The following is a 20,698-nucleotide window of genomic DNA, read 5'->3' as shown; positions in this document are numbered from 1 at the left end:
ACCCACGCCCTACTCCCACCCTCACTGCTACCCCTGCGCTGCCTTTAGGGCCACCTCTACTGCTACACCCCGGTCTTCCTCACTCTGTGGGCCTCCTCTGACTGTAGATAAATAACTGAACAGCTCCAGAGAATCTTTAAATGTGCTAACACGATAAAGTCCTTCTTCTTTCTGGGAGAAAAGGGGAAGCGAAACTTGAGCACGCAAGTAAAGGTGAGTCAGGAGTTCTTTTTTTCTCTCTAGGTCCACTGTCAGTGGAAAAAAAATTACAACTTTCTACGCTAGCCTTGGCTTTGAGAGAAGAACTGAGCCTGTAGGGACTCCTGCCCCATTCTGATAGGTGGAGGGAAAAGAGGACTGACCCCATACATGCTCGCATGGCCTGTGTTTGTCCCTCAAGTCCTTGGGGAGCAGTGGGGAGAGTTATAAAATATAAGTGGTGAGATTCTTTTCTGCAGCCATGGGGAACTTGTGGTGTTCGAAGTAGCATGGCTTTAATCTCTGTTACTTAATAATAAGAAAGCAAGTCTAAAGTAGAGGGATAGGAAAAGACTGACTTGTGGGGCTCTCCAGACATGGAGAATCATCAATTGCATTGAAAGATCTAACGGTTGGAGTGAAGCCAGCAGTGGCCAGTGGACTGTAATGCCAGTGGATCCAGAAAGAGACCCCTGACATATGGTTGCTGAACTGTGGTCCTGGACCAGAGTGAGAACCCCTAAGGCCTGAGGGGCGGGGTAACCATTAAAGTCACCAGCCCTGTGGCCAGACAAACAAAGGGTGCATTTCTCAAAGCCGTGGCACCCAGACTAGGGTCTTCAGAAATCTCCATCTGTATCACCAGGGGAAATTTGATAACAGTGACCTCAGTGCCTACCTTAGAGAGGCTGATTCAGCAGGGCCCAGTAAAGAATATTTTTAAAAATACTGTTTGGGCAATTTTTGACACGCAGTCAGTCAATGCCTTAGCACACGATTTGCCAAATTCTTAGCAGAAAAATTCATTTACTAGATAAGTACTTATTGAACAACTACCGTAAGCCATGTATTGTTCTAAGTCCTGGGCAAGCTGTGAACAAGACAGATTCCTGGAGCTTCGAAATATGAAACAAATAAAAACGAGGAGTGGATTTTTCAGGAATTTGAAATATTCATTGTTTGGCAGAAAATGCTGGTTTTTTGCTGAGCCTCTGGAGCACCGCCAGATTCTGTGACACATCGTCTGAGTAACATTGCCACGGAGGCCCGGGAAGCGGGTTGGAGCAATAAAACTAGCCCAGGTGTCAGTTTCTTGGCCGATTAGGTGGGACACTCTATGGTCTTATTCTGTGCACATAAAGCGTGGGATACAGCACACAGCCTCCAGAGGGCCCTCGTGGCGTTTTTGTTCTCTTTCCCTTCTCTTTGCTTGGGGGCAGGTTAGCTGATCTACAGGGAAACTAGGAGGAGGAAACAAGAGCATAGCACCTGGAAGTGTGTTGCAAGAGAGATCTGCAGATCAAGTGGGATGATGAGGGGCACAAAAGGCAGAGGCCGAGAAAGCGCCCAAGTGCTGCCACAGCAAGGAGCACCCACAGAGCCAAAGGGCGCAGCTGCTGTGGGAAACGGTCTGGGAGCTCCTCAGAAAAGTGAAACCTAGTGTCACCAAATGACGCATCAAATCCATCCCTAGTTATATATCCAAGAGAAAGGAAGACACACATCCACACAAAAACCCGTACACCAAAGTTCACAGCAGCAGTATTCACAATAGCCCCAAAGTAGAAACAACCTAAATGTCTATCAAGTGATGAATAGATGAGAAATATAACATATCATAGAGTGGAATATTATTCAGCCATAAAAGGAATGAAATACTCATATATGCAAGAGCATGGATGAACCTTGAAAACATTACAGGAAGTGAAAGAAGCTGGTCACTAAAGACCACATGTTGTATGATTCCATTTATATGAAACGTTCAGAATAAGAAAATCGAAAGAAACAGAAAGTAGATGAGCGGAGTCCAGGGACTGGGGGAAGGAAGGGGTGTGGAATGACTGGTATTGGGCATGGGGTTTCTTTTGGGGTGATGAAAATATTCTGAAATTAGTAGTGGTAATGGCTGCACTATCTTGTGCATATACTCAACCCCCCTGAACTGTACACTTTAAAAGGGTGAATTTTATGGTGTGTAAATTATATCTCAATTAAAAAAAAAGAGAAGAGCAGCTAGAGAGAATAAAGACAACCCATGTTCTGTGGCTAAGAACTAAGAAGATGCTCAGAGCCTTTTGCACCACTGGTAGAACCCACAAGAGGCTGCAGAAAGGGACCCAGGGTTCAGATGACAAAACTGGTGATTGCCTTTCTTTGCTGGGGCTTGAAGAACTTATCAGTCTCTCAGAAAAGAGGGATCAGTGATTCACAAAACTATGCCTGTTATAATAATCATTTTTTTCTGGGCCTACATTGCTTACATATGTTTATATTCCAGTCTTTGGAATGGTTTGTTAATTTTCAAGTACTCAATTTTTCAAAGACCCAGTTCTAGAAGCCCATTCAGGTTGTTAGAGGAGTTGAATGCTGGGTCTGGTGCAGTACAGGTTGGTGGTCTTGGGGACTAGACATAACCTTCAATGCTAGCCCACCAGACACCAGGATACAGGTCTTGATGGTAGAGAGCGCTCCTAGCACAAGTCTCATAGGCTCCTGTTGGGTGGATGAGGAAAGTATCTTCAGGAGAAGCAACTTAAAATTTACGTGCTGTATGAAAATGCGTTAGGAGGACAGAAGGTGTTTTTAAGCATGAAACGTTTGGCTCATTGATGGGAATAAAGGCCTGCCAGTGTGTCGTAATTCCACTTTCTGGCTCCTGATTGCCTTGGGGTTTTCTCCCGTGGTTGGTTCTGACAATGTGTCATTTTACTGAATGTGTCACTGTCACTTCCAAGCTGCCACATATGCTCTGCTACACATCTGGGATTATTGCACAGGTTTGCAAAACTGATTAAACAAAAAAACCTTTTGAAGTTTACCTTTAGTGTTTTGCAAGGAGGTTGCTCACCACCTGCTTGTTTATACTCTCTAGTGATTGTTTTGCACATTATCAATGAGTAGCATGCAATTGCATCATTATAATGACAAGTAGTAAACTGAACACCCAGCAGGGTGTTTGTGGGGGAAGATATGTACTCTCTCTCTAGTCCTAGTGCCCTGAGGAGACTCCACAGTTAGACAAGCCAGTGGCTTCAGGGAGATAAGGGTCCTGTGGTCAATTGCTAAAGCCTGGGGATTCTAGAAACCCTCACCAGGCCATTAGGCAGCAAATCTCAAAGGCTGATGGGACTGCCAGACTGAGGTTTGCCCAGAGGACCCACCTGAATGTCTTGCTACCCGTATTTCTGACCCAAATTATTCAAGATAAACCTCCTTTCTGGAACTGACACTGAATTAAAATGATCCCAATGATATGGATATAATTAGAATCTGATTTGTTCATTCATTTTTTAAAAACAGCTTTATTAAGATATAATTCATATACCATAAAAGTCACCCTTTTAAAGAGTACAGTTCAGTAGTTTTTAGTAGTTGTCGTTTTTAGTTTTGGTAGTTTTCCTGACCCCTGGAAACCACGAATCTACTTTTTGTCTCTGTGGATTTGCCTCTTCTGGACATTTTAGAAACAGAATCATACAGTAAGTAGCCTTTGGTACTGGCTTCTTTCACTTGGTCTAATGTTTTAACGATGATTCATGCTGAAGCATGTATCAATACATTTATTCATTAAACCTTTTAAAAAATTGTGGTAAAATACATTTAACATAAAATTTACTATCTTAACCATTTTAAAAAAATGATTGCATGTTTTTTTAGATTTATTTATTATTTATATATTTTATTTATTTTTTGGCTTTTCAGGTCTTCGTTGAGACGTGCAGGATCTTTGTTGAGGCATGTGGGATCATTCGTTGCAGTGTGCGGGCTCTTTGTTGTGGTGCACGGGCTTCTCTCTGGTTGTGGCGTGTGGGCTCCAGTGCGCGTGGGCTCTGTAGTTTGCGGCACGTGGGCTCTCTAGATGAGGCACGCGGGCTCAGTAGTTGTGGCACACGGGCTAAGTTGCCCCACACCATGTGGGATCTTAGTTGCCTGACCAGGGATTGAACCTGCGTCCCCTGCATTGGAAGGTGGATTCTTTACCACTGGACCTCCAGGGAAGCCCCCTATCTTAACCATTTTTAAGTGTGTTGTTCAGTACTATTAAGTACATTCACGTTGTTGTGCAACCAACCTCCAGAGCCCTTTTCATCTTGCAAAATTGAAAATCTACACCCATTAAAAAGCAGCTCTTCATTCTTCCCTCCTCCCAGGTCCTGGCAACCACCGGAAGAAACCGACTACCAGAAACCATTCTGCTTTCTGTCTCTATGAAAATGACTACTCTAGGTACCTTATATGAGTGGAATCATCCAGTATGTATCTTTTTGTGACTAGCTTATTTCACTTAGCATAGCGTCCTCCAGGTTCATCCATATTGTAGCATGTGTCAGAATTTCATTCCTTTTTAGGGCTGGATAATATTCCATTGTATGCACATACCACATTTTGTTTATACATTCATCCACGTTGATGGACACTTGGGTTGCTTCCATCTTTTGGCTATTGTGAATAATGTTGCTATGAATATGGGTGTACAAATATCTGTTTGAGCCCCTGCTTTCAATTAATTTGAGTATATACTCAGAAATGGAATTGCTGAATCAGATTTTTAATTTTTTGAGGAATCACCATACTCTTTTCTATACTGGCTGCACCATTTTACTCTTCTGCCCATATGCACAAGGGTTCCAGTTTCTCTTATATGTCTCCAGCACTTACTATTTTTTTGGTAGTAGCCATCCTAACGGGTGTCAGGTGGCATTCATTCACTCTTAATGAACATCTGACATATCAGGCAAGGTGGGTGGGAAGGGGGCTGTCAGTAAAGAAAACATGTGAACAAGATAGTAAACATAGTCCTTGCTTCAACCTTAGAATCCATTTAGGGAAGTAAGATCATAATTTTAACTTCAACAATTTAAAATTAATTACTATGTGCCAGACACTGTGCTAAGTTCTTAATGTGTTTTCTCTCATTTAGTCCTTTCAACAGCCCTGTGAGGTAGATACGATTGCTGCCGTCTAAGAGGGCAGGAAACTGGGACACCGCAGTGATTTGACAAATGTTTCCAGACCAGAGTTCAAAGCCTAGGTGAGCTACCTCTCACTCTGGAGCCTCTTTGTTAACCAGAGGATGAGGTTAGCCTGATCTTGCAGGGCTGGAGGGACTGGCCTGGCCTTCAGAGGTGAAGGACAGACAGTGCCAGGGCCCACATTCGACACATTAATTGTCTGCTGTAATACACTTTTATCCCACTATCTAGAACTAGAGCAGAATTTATTTGTAAGTAGGTAGGGATGGAGAATTCACCTAGATGCCCTCCATTCTCTCCATTGCTATTTTTGCAGAGGAGGGAAAAGGACCCCAGGTCTCTAGCTTGTGTCTTAACCAATGTCATATAGATACACACAAGGAGAGGTGGGGAACCAGGACCTAAACGTTGGCCTATTGACAAGGCTGATTCTTGCCTAATCTAGGATTGTATTGTTGATTCACGCTTCTACTGGTATATATGTATTTACCCTGTGAGCCATTTCCTTCCTTCTTTGGTCAGCTATCACAGAGGTACCCAGAGGTGAATCATGATGGAACCCATTTCCCTTTCTCAGGATTAGACTAGGGTTGGGAGTGTGACCCAATTCCAGCTGAGAAGATAAAGGGGAAGTCTGTTGATGGGCACCTGGCAAAAATAATTTTTCCTTTAAGAAAAATATTGGAGCCTATCTTGCAAAACTCTTTTTTTTCCTCATGCCTCTACTTTCCTTCTCAGAGCACTAGTGTGAAGATGTAGAGATTGGAGTTGTAGCAGCCACTGCATGACAATGAGGTGACAAACCTAAGGACAAGAAGCCTAAAGGATGTTAGAAAGAGGATGTGTCTTGATGACAGCAGATATCACTGAGCCCCAAAACCAGCTCCGGGACTGCGGACTTCCAGACTTCTTGTTACTGCAGATAAACCAAGGTCTACAAGGCTTAAGTCACCGTTGCTCAGGAATTCTGTTACTTGCAGCCAAATATATCCTAACTGAATTATTCCCCAGCTGGGTTTTAAGTTCTTTGAAGCAGGGATACTGTTTTAAATTTCTTTGTATCTGTCATAATACTATGGAAGGTTTTCATCCATAGGGTAGGCACAAATGTATTGAATTAATACATGAATAGACAGAAGAATAAATAATAGCTATCGAAAATGCTCCCTCCTAAAATATGGGTCAGGTTGGGCATGGACTGGGTGGGGCATCCTGTACAGATCACTGGGCCTACCCCTATCATTTTACAAACAAGGAAACTGAGGCCTAAAGATGTAAAACGCTTAACTGACATTTGTCAGTGACAAATATGGGGCTAGGTTGCCCTGCTCCCAGAATAGCGGTCTTTCTGTTCCATTGTATTTCTTATCTTGGCTGGTGAGCCCAACCCAGGCCCCTTCACCCCAGAATAACTCCAGGCTCCTCACAGTGGCACTGCAGTAATTTTTGGCCTAGAATCACTTGAAGGCTGTAGCTGACCCTCCTGACTTTGAACAAGTGACAAAGGCTAGCAAGCCCACATGCAGGAGGGGTTTATGCAGGCTTTGTGAGCACTTGGGAAGGAAATGGGGGGCTCCAGTAGGACTTGTACTTGTAGAGCAGGCTTGAACAAAATGGCAGTGGAGGGACTTCCCTGGTGGCACAGTGGTTAAGAATCCGCCTGCCAATGCAGGGGACACGGGTTCAAGCCCTGGTCTGGGAAGATCCCACATGCCGTGCAGCAACTAAGCCCATGCGCCACAACTACTGAGCCTGTGCTCTAGAGCCCGCGAGCCACAAATACTGAGCCCACGTGTTGCAACTACAGAAGCCTGCACGCCTAGAGCCTGTGCTCTGCAACAAGAGAAGCCACCGTAATGAGAAGCTCGCGCACCACAACAAAGAATAGACCTGCTTGGGGCAACTAGAGAAAACCCGTGTGCAGCAACAAAAATCCAACGCAGTCCAAAATAAATAAATAAATAAATTTATAAAAAGAAATTAAAAAGATGGCAATGGAGAAGGCATGTGGAAGGCAGAACCTCCCATTTACCCATGGGTTCCCCAAACCCAGACCATTACAGAGAGGCTCCCTAGAGGCAGTTGCCTGTACCTCAGCTCTGATTCAAGTCCTATTGAATCTAGTCCCATTCCACTAGGTAGGATTGTAGGACTGCCGTGATGGTCAGTTTTATGTGTCAACCTGACTGGGCCATGTCTAGGTCAAACGCCAGTCTAGATGTTGCTGTAAAGGCTTTTTTTTAATGAATGAATGAATTTATTTATTTTTGGCTGCATTGGGTCTTCGTTGTTAGGTCTTCATTGCTGCACACAGGCTTTCTCTAGTTGTGGCGAGTGGGGTCTACTCTTTGTTGTGGTGTGCAGGCTTCTCATCGCGGTGGCTTCTCTTGTTGCAGAGCTCAGGCTCTAGGCATGCAGGCTTCAGTAGTTGTGGCACTCAGGCTCAGTAGTTGTGGCTCGTGGGCTCTAGAGTGTAGGCTCAGTAGTTGTGGCCCATGGGCTTAGTTGCTCCGTGGCATGTGGGATCTTCCCGGACCAGGGCTCGAACCTGTGTCCCCTGCATTGGCAGGTGGATTCTCAACCACTGCGCCACCAGAGAAGTCCCAAGGCTTTTTTTTTTTTTTTTTTTTTTTTGCGGTACGCGGGCCTCTCTCTGTTGTGGCCTCTCCCACCGCGGAGCACACGCTCCGGACGCGCAGGCTCAGTGGCCATGGCTCACGGGCCTAGCCGCTCCGCGGCATGTGGGATCTTCCCGGACCGGGGCGCAGACCCGTATCCGCTGCATCGGCAGGCAGACTCTCAACCACTGCGCCACCAGGGAAGTCCCAAGGCTTTTTAAAGATGTGATTAACATTTAAATCAGTAGACTTTGAGTACAGCAGATTACCCTTCATAATGTGGGTGGGCCTCACCCAATCAATTGAAGGCCTTAAGGGCAAAGACAGAAATTCCCCAAGGAAGAGGGGGTTCTGCCTTTATACTCAAGATTGCAGCATCGGCTCTTCCCTGGGTCTCCAGCCTGCCTTGCAGATTTCAGACTTGCCAGCCCCCAGAATTGCATGCGCCAACTCCTTAAAATAAATCAATCTCTCTCTGTCTCTCTCTCACTACTCTTTCCCTCCCACTCTTGCCCCCCCCCACACACACTATTGATTCTGTTTCCTTTGGAGAACCCTGACTAACACAACTACCCTAAAGTCCAAGGATATATGGCTTTTGTGCTCCCTATAACACGGTGTTAGGGAGGATATTTACAGCTGGTGGGAGTGGCTTAACTCTCAGGCCTGGTCTCACTGGTGACAAGCCTGCAGGAAAAACCAACAGAAGGCATGGAAAGAAATACAATGCACATTGACAGCCCAATTTAAACAGTACCAGGAATGTTTACAGCAGCCTGCAGCAGTCTGCTTTGAAAGAACCTTTTTTTAAAAGTCGTGTTCTTTTTCCCCATTATAGCTTTCTGTCTATTCATCCTTCTGATGCTGTTTTTCCCACTCTTGTGGGGAATCCGCCATATAACAGCCCCCCTCCCAGGCTTATTCATGGGGTAGAGTGTCAAGGCAACAACGGTCCATCTCTGTTCTATACTAGAGCTCATCACCAGGTCAGCTGTATAGGAGGCAGCAGGGGAAGTGCTTTAAGGATGCTCAGAGGCCTGGCTTAAAACAACTTAAATTGATGTTCCTGAGAGAAGAGCTGCAGAGTGGCAGCTGCAGGCAGAATCAGGGAGGGAGGAGACTGGGCTGGCACAGGGGGCGGGAGGGAGAAGGTGGGCCTGGCAGGCCTGGGCCTCTTTTTGAGCAATGTGATTACGTTGAAAGCCGTGAGACAAGACACAGGGGCTGCAGAGGGGGAAAGTCTGACAGGCAATCTCTCCCCGTGCACATCCTTTCTGGTGATAGAGGCGGTTAAGGAGCCATTATCCCTGTACCATCATGGATGCCAGGTACACAGAAGTGACACTAATCACTTTCCTGCCTTACTGTGAGCATCTAGTGAAATGACTGTGTCGAAGCACCCGAAGCTATACCAACACCATCCATTTTACTATTACCTTTGGCACCCCGAGGAAAACTAACTCCTGTCGCCGGATTGCTATAGCAACATACAAACAATACTATCTATTTATCTAATACTATAAATATAGATATGTACTAATGTATCTATAAAGTTCAGTACTTAAAAAAATTACCACTTAGCTGATGATTTCCGTTGAAATTCTCTGATCTATAAATTTTGAAAGATTATTAGTTGCAGCTGTTGACATCATTTTTCAGACAAGAAGTGTAGGATGAGGGAACGTTTGTGGTGCGTTTTTGTGCATGGAGCAGTATGTGGTGTTTGGAGGTCTCTGAGAGGCCAACAGGGCCCCTTACTCTTTCCTCCTCCACTCAGTCAAAGATCCCATATAATATGTAAAATAAACACTTGTAATACTCTTTTGGATATCATTTTAGGATGACTAGAATGATGAGTTACTGTTCAGTGATATGTCATCGTCAAGAATGCTATCTCCTTTCTTCGCATTCAGAATTCACAGGAACGTCCTATAATGGGAAAGTCACTTTGCTTGAGTCAGCTGAAGCCCTGACAACCCCCTAAAACTGGAATTCTCAAGCAGGGACTATTCTGTCGTACCACTCCTGGCGGGGGGATATTTGGCAACGTTTGGAGACTTTGGTTGTCGTGACTGGGGAGGGAAGCCATCAGCGCCCAGTGAGTAGAGACCCGGGACATTGCTGAACATCCTGCAGTGCACAGGACAGCCTCCACAGCAAAGATTCATCCCGCTCCACATGCAACACTGCCGGGGCTGAGAAAACCTTCCCAAGAACAAATCATCAGTCCTTCATAGTGGCCCCTCTTCCCAGTCCTTGTGGGAAACATGAACTTAAAGTGTAATTACAAACTTCCCTGGCTTCTCTCTTTCTCCTGCATTTTTGGCCTCTCTTCTCCTTTCTCCAGGACAGCCTCCTTAGCAGAAACTGCCAGTTTTTAAAAGGAATATAAACAAATACTCCTATTTAGACTTTGATACCTTTAACCCTTATGTCTTTTTCAACTTGCTTTGTTTTGCCACTGAATCAACAAATGAGCCGTGCACAGGCAGTCCGCGGGATCAAGGTCACGTGGGGGTGTGAGCAGCCAGGCTTCCTACGTGCCTCCCTGGGTCCTCAAAGAGAAGTGTGCAAGGGTCCTGCAGGCCCCAGTGCAGGGAGGAATCCATCAGGCTGGGGCTTCCTTTTACCTTTTTTTGGGCTGCGTTGGGTCTTCGTTGCTGCACGCGGGCTTTCTCAAGTTGCGGTGAGCGGGGGCTACACTTCGTTGCGTTGTTCAGGCTTCTCATCGCGGTGGTTTCTCTTGTTGCGGAGCATGGGCTCTAGGCACGTGGACTTCAGTAGTTGCAGCACGCGGGCTCAGTAGTTGTGGCTCGTGGGATCTAGAGCGCAGGCTCAGTAGCTGTGTCACGGGCTCTGTTGCTCCGCGGTATGTGGGATCTTCCAGGACCAGGGCTCGAACCCATGTACCCTGCATTGGCAGGTGGGTTCTTAACCACCGCGCCACTAGGGAAGTCCCCCTTTTACGTTTTATGAAGGCATCTGAACTTTGAGGAAAGTTAACTTAAAGCAAATGGCAGGAGACATCCAGCTTTTGTTTGAGGGCTCCCCTGGGTGAGGGGATGCCTTGCCTCATTAAATTGTCTAGACTCAGAAATAAAGGCGTCTGTCAGGAGTCATGATGGGGGGGAGGTTGATAAAGTATACAGCTTAAAATATCTTTCTCGACATTGCTCAGGCCTGGGTATACTCCTCAAAGCCTAAGCAAGCCTTGCTTATCTAGAAGTTCCCAGGGCTGGGACCAGGGTAAGAGAAAGTGAGGTGTCTAGGGCACAAAATTAATGGAGGCACTCAGTCTCAGGGTCCTGCAAGTTCAGGTTCAGGGCAGCACCAACCTGAGAGTGCCCCAGGCACCTCTCTTGTTTCATTCTAGTCCTGACCCTGAGGTTCCCCACCTTCACAAGGGGCTGGAGCTGCCTTATGCCATTGGCAGAACATCAGAGGTGCTTATAAGCAGACTTCCCCAGGACTGTGAGTGATCTCAAAATTCCTTTTGTCCAGCTTTGGAGATAAACCCTAACACGGCTCTCAAATTCTTCCTTCCAGCTCTGACACATCCTATTCTTTGTCCAGGATTATTTTACTTGGCTCCCTAAGATGTCTGTATTATCTTTCCATTTCCAAATTGTTTATACTCCTCTTTCTGACTATCCAAGCAGTATTTCTCTTTTGATCTTCTGAATCCCTGTGGTTCTCAGTTTGTTCCTTATTCAAGGCATTTGCCAATGTTGTCATCCTTTTTTTCTTGCACTTATTCATTTCTAACTTACTGTTTGTAGTAGGCTAAATAATGGCCACAAAAAAAATCTGTGTCCTAATCCCTTGAACCTGCGCACTCTACCTTACGGAACAAAGGAAGGGACTTTGTGATTAAGTTATGGATCTTGAGATGGGAGGTTATCCTGGATTATCCGGATGGGCTCTAAATATGATCACAGGTGTCCATATAAAAGGAAGGCAGAGGGAGATTTGACTGCAGAAGTAGGGGATGTGATGGTAGAAGCCAGAGGTTGGAGTGACTTGAGGAAGGGATTTGAGCCAAGGAATGTGGGCAGCCTCCGGAAGCTAGAAGTGAGGAAAACAAGGAAACAGATTCTCTCCTCAGAGGCTCCAGAAGGAAACTGCCCTGCCAACACCTTGACTTTAGCTCAGTGAGAATGATTTCAGACTTCTGGACTGCAGAGCTGGAAGAGAATAAATCTGCGTTGTTTGAAGCCACCAAGTTTACGGAAATTTGTTACAGCAGCAACAGGAAACTAATACGCTCTCCTTGTATTTTAGTAAATGGTTTTACTAGACCGTGAACTCAGTGAAGGAATCAGCATAGTCCAGGGTTAAAAGTACTGGTTTGGAGGCAATCAAACCTGGGTTTAAATTCTGGCTGACCCCTGTAGTAGACTTTTGCCAATGTTTGGTCTACCAGGCTTTAACTTTCTTCCTAAATAAGGCAGACAGTGTTAGTTGTTCATTTTCCACTTTTCATTACAAACAGAGCTCTAATTTTGTATATGGTGGTAAGTGTGACTCTTTTAAAAATAATCACATTTCACAGTCTCCCCTGAGGCTACAAGCAGCTTCTTGCCAATGGTCATCTCTGGGAGGGATTTCAGAGAAAGCTCTTTAATAAGGGGTTGCGGGTTGATGTATCTGGCATGCTCCTTTGTCCTTATCCTTCTTAGAATGTCACATGCTAAAGATGGTGGAGTGGAAAGGTAGACATATCTTGGGTCCCGAATGGAATCATGGAGACAGTGTTCCAGCCCTGGTCTTCTTACCTCCAGGCGTCTTGCTTCCTGAGAAGAATAAGCTCCTTCTTTGGTTAAGCCCCTGTTTCCATGTTCTCTGTTTCATTAACTCTATGATTCATTATTTCTTCCACTCTTGCGGAACTTATTCATTTCTATCTCTGATTCTAGTATTCTAGTACATTGTGCAGGGGTCTCTCACCAGGTTCTAAACAACTTGGAGGAGGCAAATTCCCAGTGGGTAGGAGCACAGGCTCTGGGGTCCTGTAGACCTGGTGTATCGGATAGGATGAGTGGTGCTAGGTGCCACAACAGGTGAAACTCAAAGTCTTTGTGGCCTCAACAATAGAAGCTCACTTCTTGGTCCTATGAAGCCCTTTGTGGTACACACTGTCACTCAGGGAACTAGGCCCTTACTGTCTTGTAGCTCTTTACAAATGCCTAATCTTGTTAGAGTGGTTTTCTGATGTGTGCGATTAAGAACTTGGATAGATAGAGCTACTTATTAGATTGAGTTGTAAGAAACTGACATTTGAACACAAAAGTAGCCTACAAATGGCAATTTCATATGATTCTACCCAATTTTACATGTGTGATTTTAAGCAAAAGACTCTCTACATCCATTTCTTTAGCTGTAAAATGAGGCACTAATACTCCCTTCCTCTAGGGAGGTTATAAAGATTAAATAAGTGGGTGAATGCAAAGGACACACAGTAGGAGGCTCAAAGGATTAATTATTTTTTACCCTGTGCCTAGCACAGGATCTCTGGCACATACTAGCTACTCCTTAATTACCTTTTTAAAAATTGAGATATAATTCACATACCATAAAATTCACCCTTTCAAAGTGTACAGTTCAGTGGTTTTTAATTTATTCATAAAGTTATACAGAAATCATCACTAACTCCAGGACATTTTCATCATCCCCCAAAGAAACATTTTAGCCAGTTAGCAGTCACTTTAATTATCTCTTGAATGAATAACCTTTGTCTCAAAATGGCTGAGAATATCTGGCTCATAGGACTCACTCAATATTTATTGATTTTATTGGCACCTACTATAGGGTTAAAGAACAGTCCTTGTTTATTCAACAGTTGGGTAACCTAATTTTGTGTGTGTGTGTGTGTGTGTGTGTGTGTGTGTGTGTGTATAATCACAAGCATCCCACATTTAAGCTCAGGAAATCAGATTCTCCCACACCAGAATAATAAAAAGACAAAATAGTAAAAACAGCCATAATAATATTGATAGTAATCCTGGCTGTGGATTGAAGACTACATGAGGAAGCTGTTGTGATGCTGTGAGGCTTCGGGACTCTCCTCCTCCACGTCGGGGAGACAATTCCCCAGGGAGGTTGGAAGGAAGAGCTCCAGTTTCTAGATTCTTCTCACCTGCACTGACCTCCTTCTTATTCTCCCGCTGGCAGTCACTGCAGCTCTTGTGGCTGCAAGAGAAGAAACGGAACCAGTATTCAGGAGGGTACCTCGAAAGCTCCTCAACTGTATTAATCTTTCACTTCAGAACATTTTATAAATAGCTCTGTTTTGGGCACACACAAAGAAGGGCAAGTCAAAGTGAAAATAGCCTACTTCTTCTTCTTAGCTAAGAATGCTTACTTTCCACACCTGTCAGACTGGACAGGATGTGTCACTGGGGGAGTTTGCCTGATTCTGTTCAGAGTGACAGCTGCAGAAGCAGATGCATTTTTGCCAATTTACATTCTTAAAGAAAGGTCATCCTGGAAAACAGCCCGCTTTAGTATTTATGCTACTCTGCTCTGGTGATGGTTCCAAAAGGTTAATCACTGTCCTATACTTATTTTGGAGACGGTTCATTGCTCTTATTTCGAAACAGCCCAGTTCTCTTTTGCACCTGCTGTGGCTACCAGGGCATCGTTCCGGCTTGGGTCCTTCCTTAAAAGTGCGAGCTGCTGTCACCCTAGAAGGAGCAGGAAATACTGTGCACTGCATGAAAATTGAAATATAAGCATACCTCAGAGAGATTTCGGGTTCAGTTCCAGACCATAGCAATAAAGCGAGTCGTGTGAATATTTTGGTTTCCCAGTGCATATAAAAGTTATGTTTACACTATACTGTAGTCTATTAAGTGTGCAATAGCACTATGTCTAAAATAACAATGTACATACCTTAATTTAAAATACTTTATTGCTAAAAAGTGCTAACCATCTGAACCTTCAGCAAGTCGTAATCTTTTTGCTGTTGGAGGGTTTGAAATATTGTGAGAATTACCAAAATGTGACACAAAGACGTAAAGTGAGCAAATGTTGCTAGAAAATGGCACCAATAGACTTGCTCAATGCAGGGTTACCACAAACCTTCAATTTGTAAGAAATGCAATATGGGCAAAGCACAATAAAGCAAAGTACAATTAAACTGGTTACGCCCGTAGTTCCATTATCTTAACACCTGGTGCCTGAGAATGAACAGATACAACAAAGAAAACTTTAATTGTGGATGTGACCAATCTAATGGCAAAACATTAAAAAAAAAGGTACAATCAAAATAAAACTTACACACCAAACAAAGAAGCAAAAGTGAAAATAAAAACAGCCCATGGTGGATCCAGCCAACTGGTTACACAGTTGTCTGGAATCACACGGAATATGTCGTCTGACCGTTGACAGAGCAGGAAATTGAGGCTCAAAGGGGTGAAATGACTTGCCTTAACCCTTTTCTGGTCAATATCACTTTTGGCCTCTGGACTGGGCTCTTTAGCATTTTTCTGTCACTCTATACAGCTCCCCATGTATCAATTCTGAGTGCCAATAACACAGAGTTTGGGTACCTGTAAGCCTTCTTACCTTGAATTCAGCTAGCTTAGTACTTATGTTCAGCTGATGAAGCCTGGAGCAGCCCTGAGTAGGGTTGGGAATCAGGTGGCAATAAAAACCCTTCTTGGTATCATGGACTATGGGTTATGCTTGATATTTGGGTAGAGGCAATTGAGATCTAATTCCAGCACCTTTGTTCACCAGCTGCGTGATGCTGGTGTTTACGTGTCCTAGAGTTGCCAAAAACAAATGACACAAACTGCGTGTCTTAAAATAACAAACACTTATTCTCTCACAGTTCTGGAGGCTAGAAGGCTGAAAGCCAAAATCAAGGTGTCGGCAGAGCCATGCTACCTCTGAAGCCTTCAGGGAAGGCTTCTTCCTTCAGGGAAGAATCATTCCTTGCCTCTTCCAGCTTCTGGTTACTTCTAGCAATCCTTGGTGTTCCTTGACTTGTAGATGTTTTATTTCAATCTCTGCCTCGGTTGTCACAAGGCTTTCTTCTCCATGTCTCTATATACAAATTTCCTCCTCCTTTTTCGTATAAAGGCACCAGTCATTGGACTTACCTAATTTAGGATGATTTAATCTTAACTTGGTTACATGTGCACACACCTTATTTCCAGATGAGGACACATTAACAGGTACTGGGAGTTAGGACTTGGACATGTGCTTTTTGGGGACACAACTCAACCCACAAACTTGGGTAACTCCTTTTGCCAACCTGGCTGCCTTTCCTTTCTTTGTATAAGGGGATAAAATACCATCCTTCCAGGGGCTGATGTGAACACTCAATGAGATAACATGTGTAATGTGCCTGGCACATAGTAGGTCCTTTATCAATGACACCAACTTCCCATCAGGCCTCTTTGTTCCTAGAGTCAAGCTCCATGACTAACACATAGAAGGTACTCAGTAAGTTTACTAGTGTTTGGTTTTTCAGATCAGAACGGTTAATTCCTGGTAGACTAGGCATCAGAGGGCCTGAAGAAGGACCAGCCATTCATTCTGTAAGTGTCTCTTCACAAAGCATGACTCTCCTAGTCCCTCTTGGAGAATTGCTGTTGAGACACATTTTCTGGTTCTACATCCTTTCTACATCAGATCACAATGGAATAAGATCCTTTTTGCAAATCTAAGCTTCTGCTTGGATTTGGCAGCAACATTTTGATATTATATTATGAGGAAGAAATCTCCACTTTCTGTGTAGAGCTGACACAAAGACATTTGCACTATTGAGTTAGGGCTCCTAATTTGGTTTTATAGGTGAGTCTAGGTTCAGAATACTAAAGAATTAATTTAAATTGCATAAATTTTAAAATTGCATAAATGACCTAAAGAAATGTGCATTAGTATAGTGTTTAAAATGGGCAAATTTTATTAGAGAACTGTCCTGGAGAAGAACTGTTCAAATTCATAGGTGAAATATCTCATTTAAAAAAATGATCTAGATCTTCAGAGCAAAGAAATTAGTAGTCTGAGTAATGAGTAATCTGCTAATATTTTAGCGGAATCTAATATGGTAAGATGTCTCTAGAAGTTCGTTTGGAGGCAAATTTTAAGCAGCAACTAAAAACAAGGAAAAGCAGAAAAGTAAACAGTAGATTAATAGAAAGGAGAATTGTTGAAGAATTTGTTTCAGAATTATGACAGTTGATGTTCTTTTAGAGAATACATTTGAAAAATTATCTGGGGAGAAATTATTTACCAATGTTTTTTAAACCATTTAAAATAGCTTTTTATTTATTATTATTTACCTAAAATTTTATTTTTTTAAATTTTATTTATTTATTTACTTATTTTTTTGCAGTACGCGGGCCTCTCACTGCTGTGGCCTCTCCCGTTGCGGAGCACAGGCTCCAGACGCACAGGCTCAGCGGCCCTGGCTCACGGGCCCAGCCGCTCCGCGGCATGTGGGACCCTCCCGGACCAGGGCATGAACCTGTGTCCTCTGCATCGGCAGGCGGACTCTCAACCACTGCGCCACCAGGGAAGCCCTTACCTAAAATTTTAAAAAATTAAAAATTTATTTTATTGAAGTATAGTTGATTTACAGTGCTGCGTTAATTTCTACTGCACAGTAAACTGATTCAGTTATACATATATACATTCTTTTTCGTATTCTTTTCCATTATGGTTCATCCGAGGATACTGAATATAGTTCCTTGTGCTATACAGTAGGACATTGTTGTTTATCCATTCTATATATAATAGTTTGCATCTGCTAACCCCAAACTCCCACTCCATCCCTCCCCCACCCCTCCTCCCCCTTGGCAACCACAAAGTCTGTTCTCTATGTCTGTGAGTCTGTTTCTGTTTTGTAGATAACTTCATTTGTGTCATATTTTAGATTCCACATATAAGTGATATCTTATGGTATTTGTCTTTCTCTTTCTGACTTACTTCATTTAGTATGATAATCTCTAGGTCCATCCGTGTTGCTGCAAATGGCATTATTTCTAAAATAGCCTTTTAAATAGGGTGAGAAAAATCATTCATGTTTTTCATCAAAAATAATTAAAACAGAGATGATGGTGTTGATTTCTTCACCTTGCTATGTCCCTCTGTGTGTAGGTCCATGTTTTCCTAATTGGTTCTATATCCCAGTCTGACTTAGACATACTTATACTTGACTTTGCAAATTCAGCATCATTGGGGATATAAAGCCTAGATCCTACTGTGGAAGAACAAAACTATTTAGGTCTTGCAGTCTAGGTTTGGTAATCTAGCAGAAGTCTCTGAGGGATAAGGATGTCCCTGTAAGGTGTCACTAAAAAGTAGGCCTTTTAAAAAACAGACACGAGAAGCTATACACTTATCTTGCTTGATTAAACATAGCTAAATTTTTGAAACTGAAAGTAATAAGCTGACTTTTTCGAACAACACATGTTTACTAAATAGTGATGTGAAAAGACCACAGTTCTGAATGAGATAAAGTGGCATTGTCATCTTGACCCTGGGCTGTTGGTTTCTGTGATGGTCCAGAGTCAGATATCCTATGTAGCTATCCTGAACTCCAGTATTCTGAGGTGTTGTCAGATTGGGTTTTTTTGAGTTTTCTCAGCACAGGCATCATTCAGCCCTGAGGTCTCGGGTTACGTGCCTTTGCAGGGCTGTTGGTGGATTGAGTTCTTGTTTCAACAGAGACCACGACAGTATTTGATTGTCTTTTTAATCACTGTGCCTAACTTGTTGGCTGATATAGTTCATGCTGTGCTTCTGGACAGTCTCCCTAGGGATATGATGGTTACCCAACCACGTAAATCCTAGCATTGGGCCCCAGCTAAAGAGGAGAATGCTTGGATTCGATTTTCATATTGGTTTCATTGACTGTCACAGGCATAGCAACATAGGATGTATGTTAAGTTTTGAGCACTCCAAAAAGTTTACCTAAGCAAGATGACATCTAAATGGACTGTCCTCCACGGTAAACTCTTGGGAGGTTGTTGAAACACTGATAACACATTTACAATCACCATTTTTTTTTTGAATTGCCAGCAGGGCCATTAATGATCCATATAAAAATATCATTTTATGAATGTCTTAATTACTTGTATTACTGATCATGGATCTGAGAAATTTTTTTTGCTTTTTACAAATATAAATTGACCTCAAAAGCTAAAGATTTCCTGTCACAAGTGGCATATAAAAAACCATGTGGGGGGCTTCCCTGGTGGTGCAGTGGTTGAGAGTCCGCCTGCCAATGCAAGGGACACGGGTTCGTGCCCCGGTCCGGGAAGATCCCACATGCCGCAGAGCGGCTGGGCCCGTGAGCCATGGCCATTGAGCCTGCGTGTCCGGAGCCTGTTCTCTGCAATGGGAGAGGCCACAACAGTGAGACGCCCTCGTGCCGCAAAAAAAACCCCCCCAAAAAAACAAACCACGTGGGAACATATGTATATGTATAACTGATTCACTTTGTTATAAAGCAGAAACTAACACACCATTGTAAAGCAATTATACTCCAATAAAGATGTTTGAAAAAACAAAACAAAACAAAAAACAACAAAAAATCAAAACCATGCCTCAAGCTCTGACAGCTATTCTTAAAACAGAGTTCTAAAATTAACTTTGACCAATTTCAGAGTCATTGCGATGACTATATAGCTTCCAAGAAGATGACTTTTGAAGAGGAAAACACTCAGCTGGATGTAAGTTATGGCATATGTTCTAGAAACTAATTATATTGTTTTATTGAACATTAAAGAAGTCAGGTATAGATAGTAAGATGAGTTATGCTACTCACCTAGTAAAACTGGTATGTTTATTTTTGCCATTATACAATGCATTCTTCTATAAAAGGTGACAATGAAAGTTGGATCTAATGAAAGTTGGATCTAAGGATAGCTCTACTACCAAGTTCAGAAAAGTCACCCTAGGGGAAAAATGCTTAGCAGTTTGTATTTAAATAGCTTTCTTAAATATATTCCTGTTACTCGTTGCATATGACCTTACATATAATTCATGTTTATTTATAATTACTTGAGTGAGAAGGAGTATTAAACTTTTGGAATTACAAATTATTAACTTTAATAGTGTATTATGAAAGTTAATTTCAGCAGATACATAGAAGGCCTGTAGCAGCTTGTTTGATAAGAAGGGAATTTTAGTGAGTAGGTCTTAGCCCTGCCCATTTAGGAGCAAATACAGCCCTTCCTTCTCCTGTCTCATTCATATCATCTTGTTCATTTTGGTCTTCAGATGACCAGCATTACCTATAGCTGCTGACAGAGGAATTTTGCTCTCTTTGCTTTTTTTTTTTTTTAATTTTTTTTTTATTGCGGTACGCGGGCCTCTTACTGTTACGGCCTCTCCCGTTGCGGAGCACAGGCTCCGGACGCGCAGGCTCAGCGGCCATGGCTCACGGGCCTAGCTGCTCCGCAGCATGTGGAATCTTCCCAGACCGGGGCATGAACCCATGTCCCCTGCATCGGCAGGCGGACTCTCAACCACTGCGCCACCAGGGAAGCCCTCTCTTTGCTTTTGATTGCTATGGCCCATTGAGTTGAATTGTTGTGTCCCATTGAAGCCAAGCCCACATAACACCAGGTAAATATTCTTGCTGGTTCCTCCTTCCCATTCGGTCTCTAGGCCTAACTCTCCAGACTTTTAGCAGGATAGGAAAGGGAGATCTCCCATCTCCTTTAAAGCCTGTGAAACATGACTTTTTTCCCTTAGCTTTTGCTTACTTCACTGTGTCTGAGGAATGTAAATCATACCCTGCAAAGATAGATGCTTCCTTTTTACCAACCCCTTTACATTGTACCTCTCCCTTCCCAACTCTTGAGAATCACTGCACTGGAGGGATGCCCAGGGCTCCCTGTCGTTTGTTTTCCCATTTGCATGTAAGATCCAGTTGGCCCCATCCTAGGT

At 43.3% G+C, this 20,698-nt stretch overlaps 1 long non-coding RNA gene across 1 annotated transcript; it reads left to right on the top strand.

Annotated features, from left to right (window-relative positions):
• The first annotated feature begins 4,353 nt into the window (after window positions 1-4,353).
• LOC132422293 (uncharacterized) lies at window positions 4,354-6,145 on the top strand. The gene is made up of 3 exons (XR_009518843.1): window positions 4,354-4,451; window positions 5,120-5,230; window positions 5,910-6,145. It is a non-coding gene; the product is annotated as an uncharacterized lncRNA (long non-coding RNA).
• Window positions 6,146-20,698: the final 14,553 nt, after the last annotated feature.

Source organism: Delphinus delphis, chromosome 3, assembly GCF_949987515.2.
Source record: "Delphinus delphis chromosome 3, mDelDel1.2, whole genome shotgun sequence".
Classification (NCBI taxonomy): Eukaryota; Metazoa; Chordata; class Mammalia; order Artiodactyla; family Delphinidae; genus Delphinus; species Delphinus delphis.
Note: the sequence above shows the minus strand (reverse complement) of the source record. Positions and strands in the feature narration are given on the sequence as shown.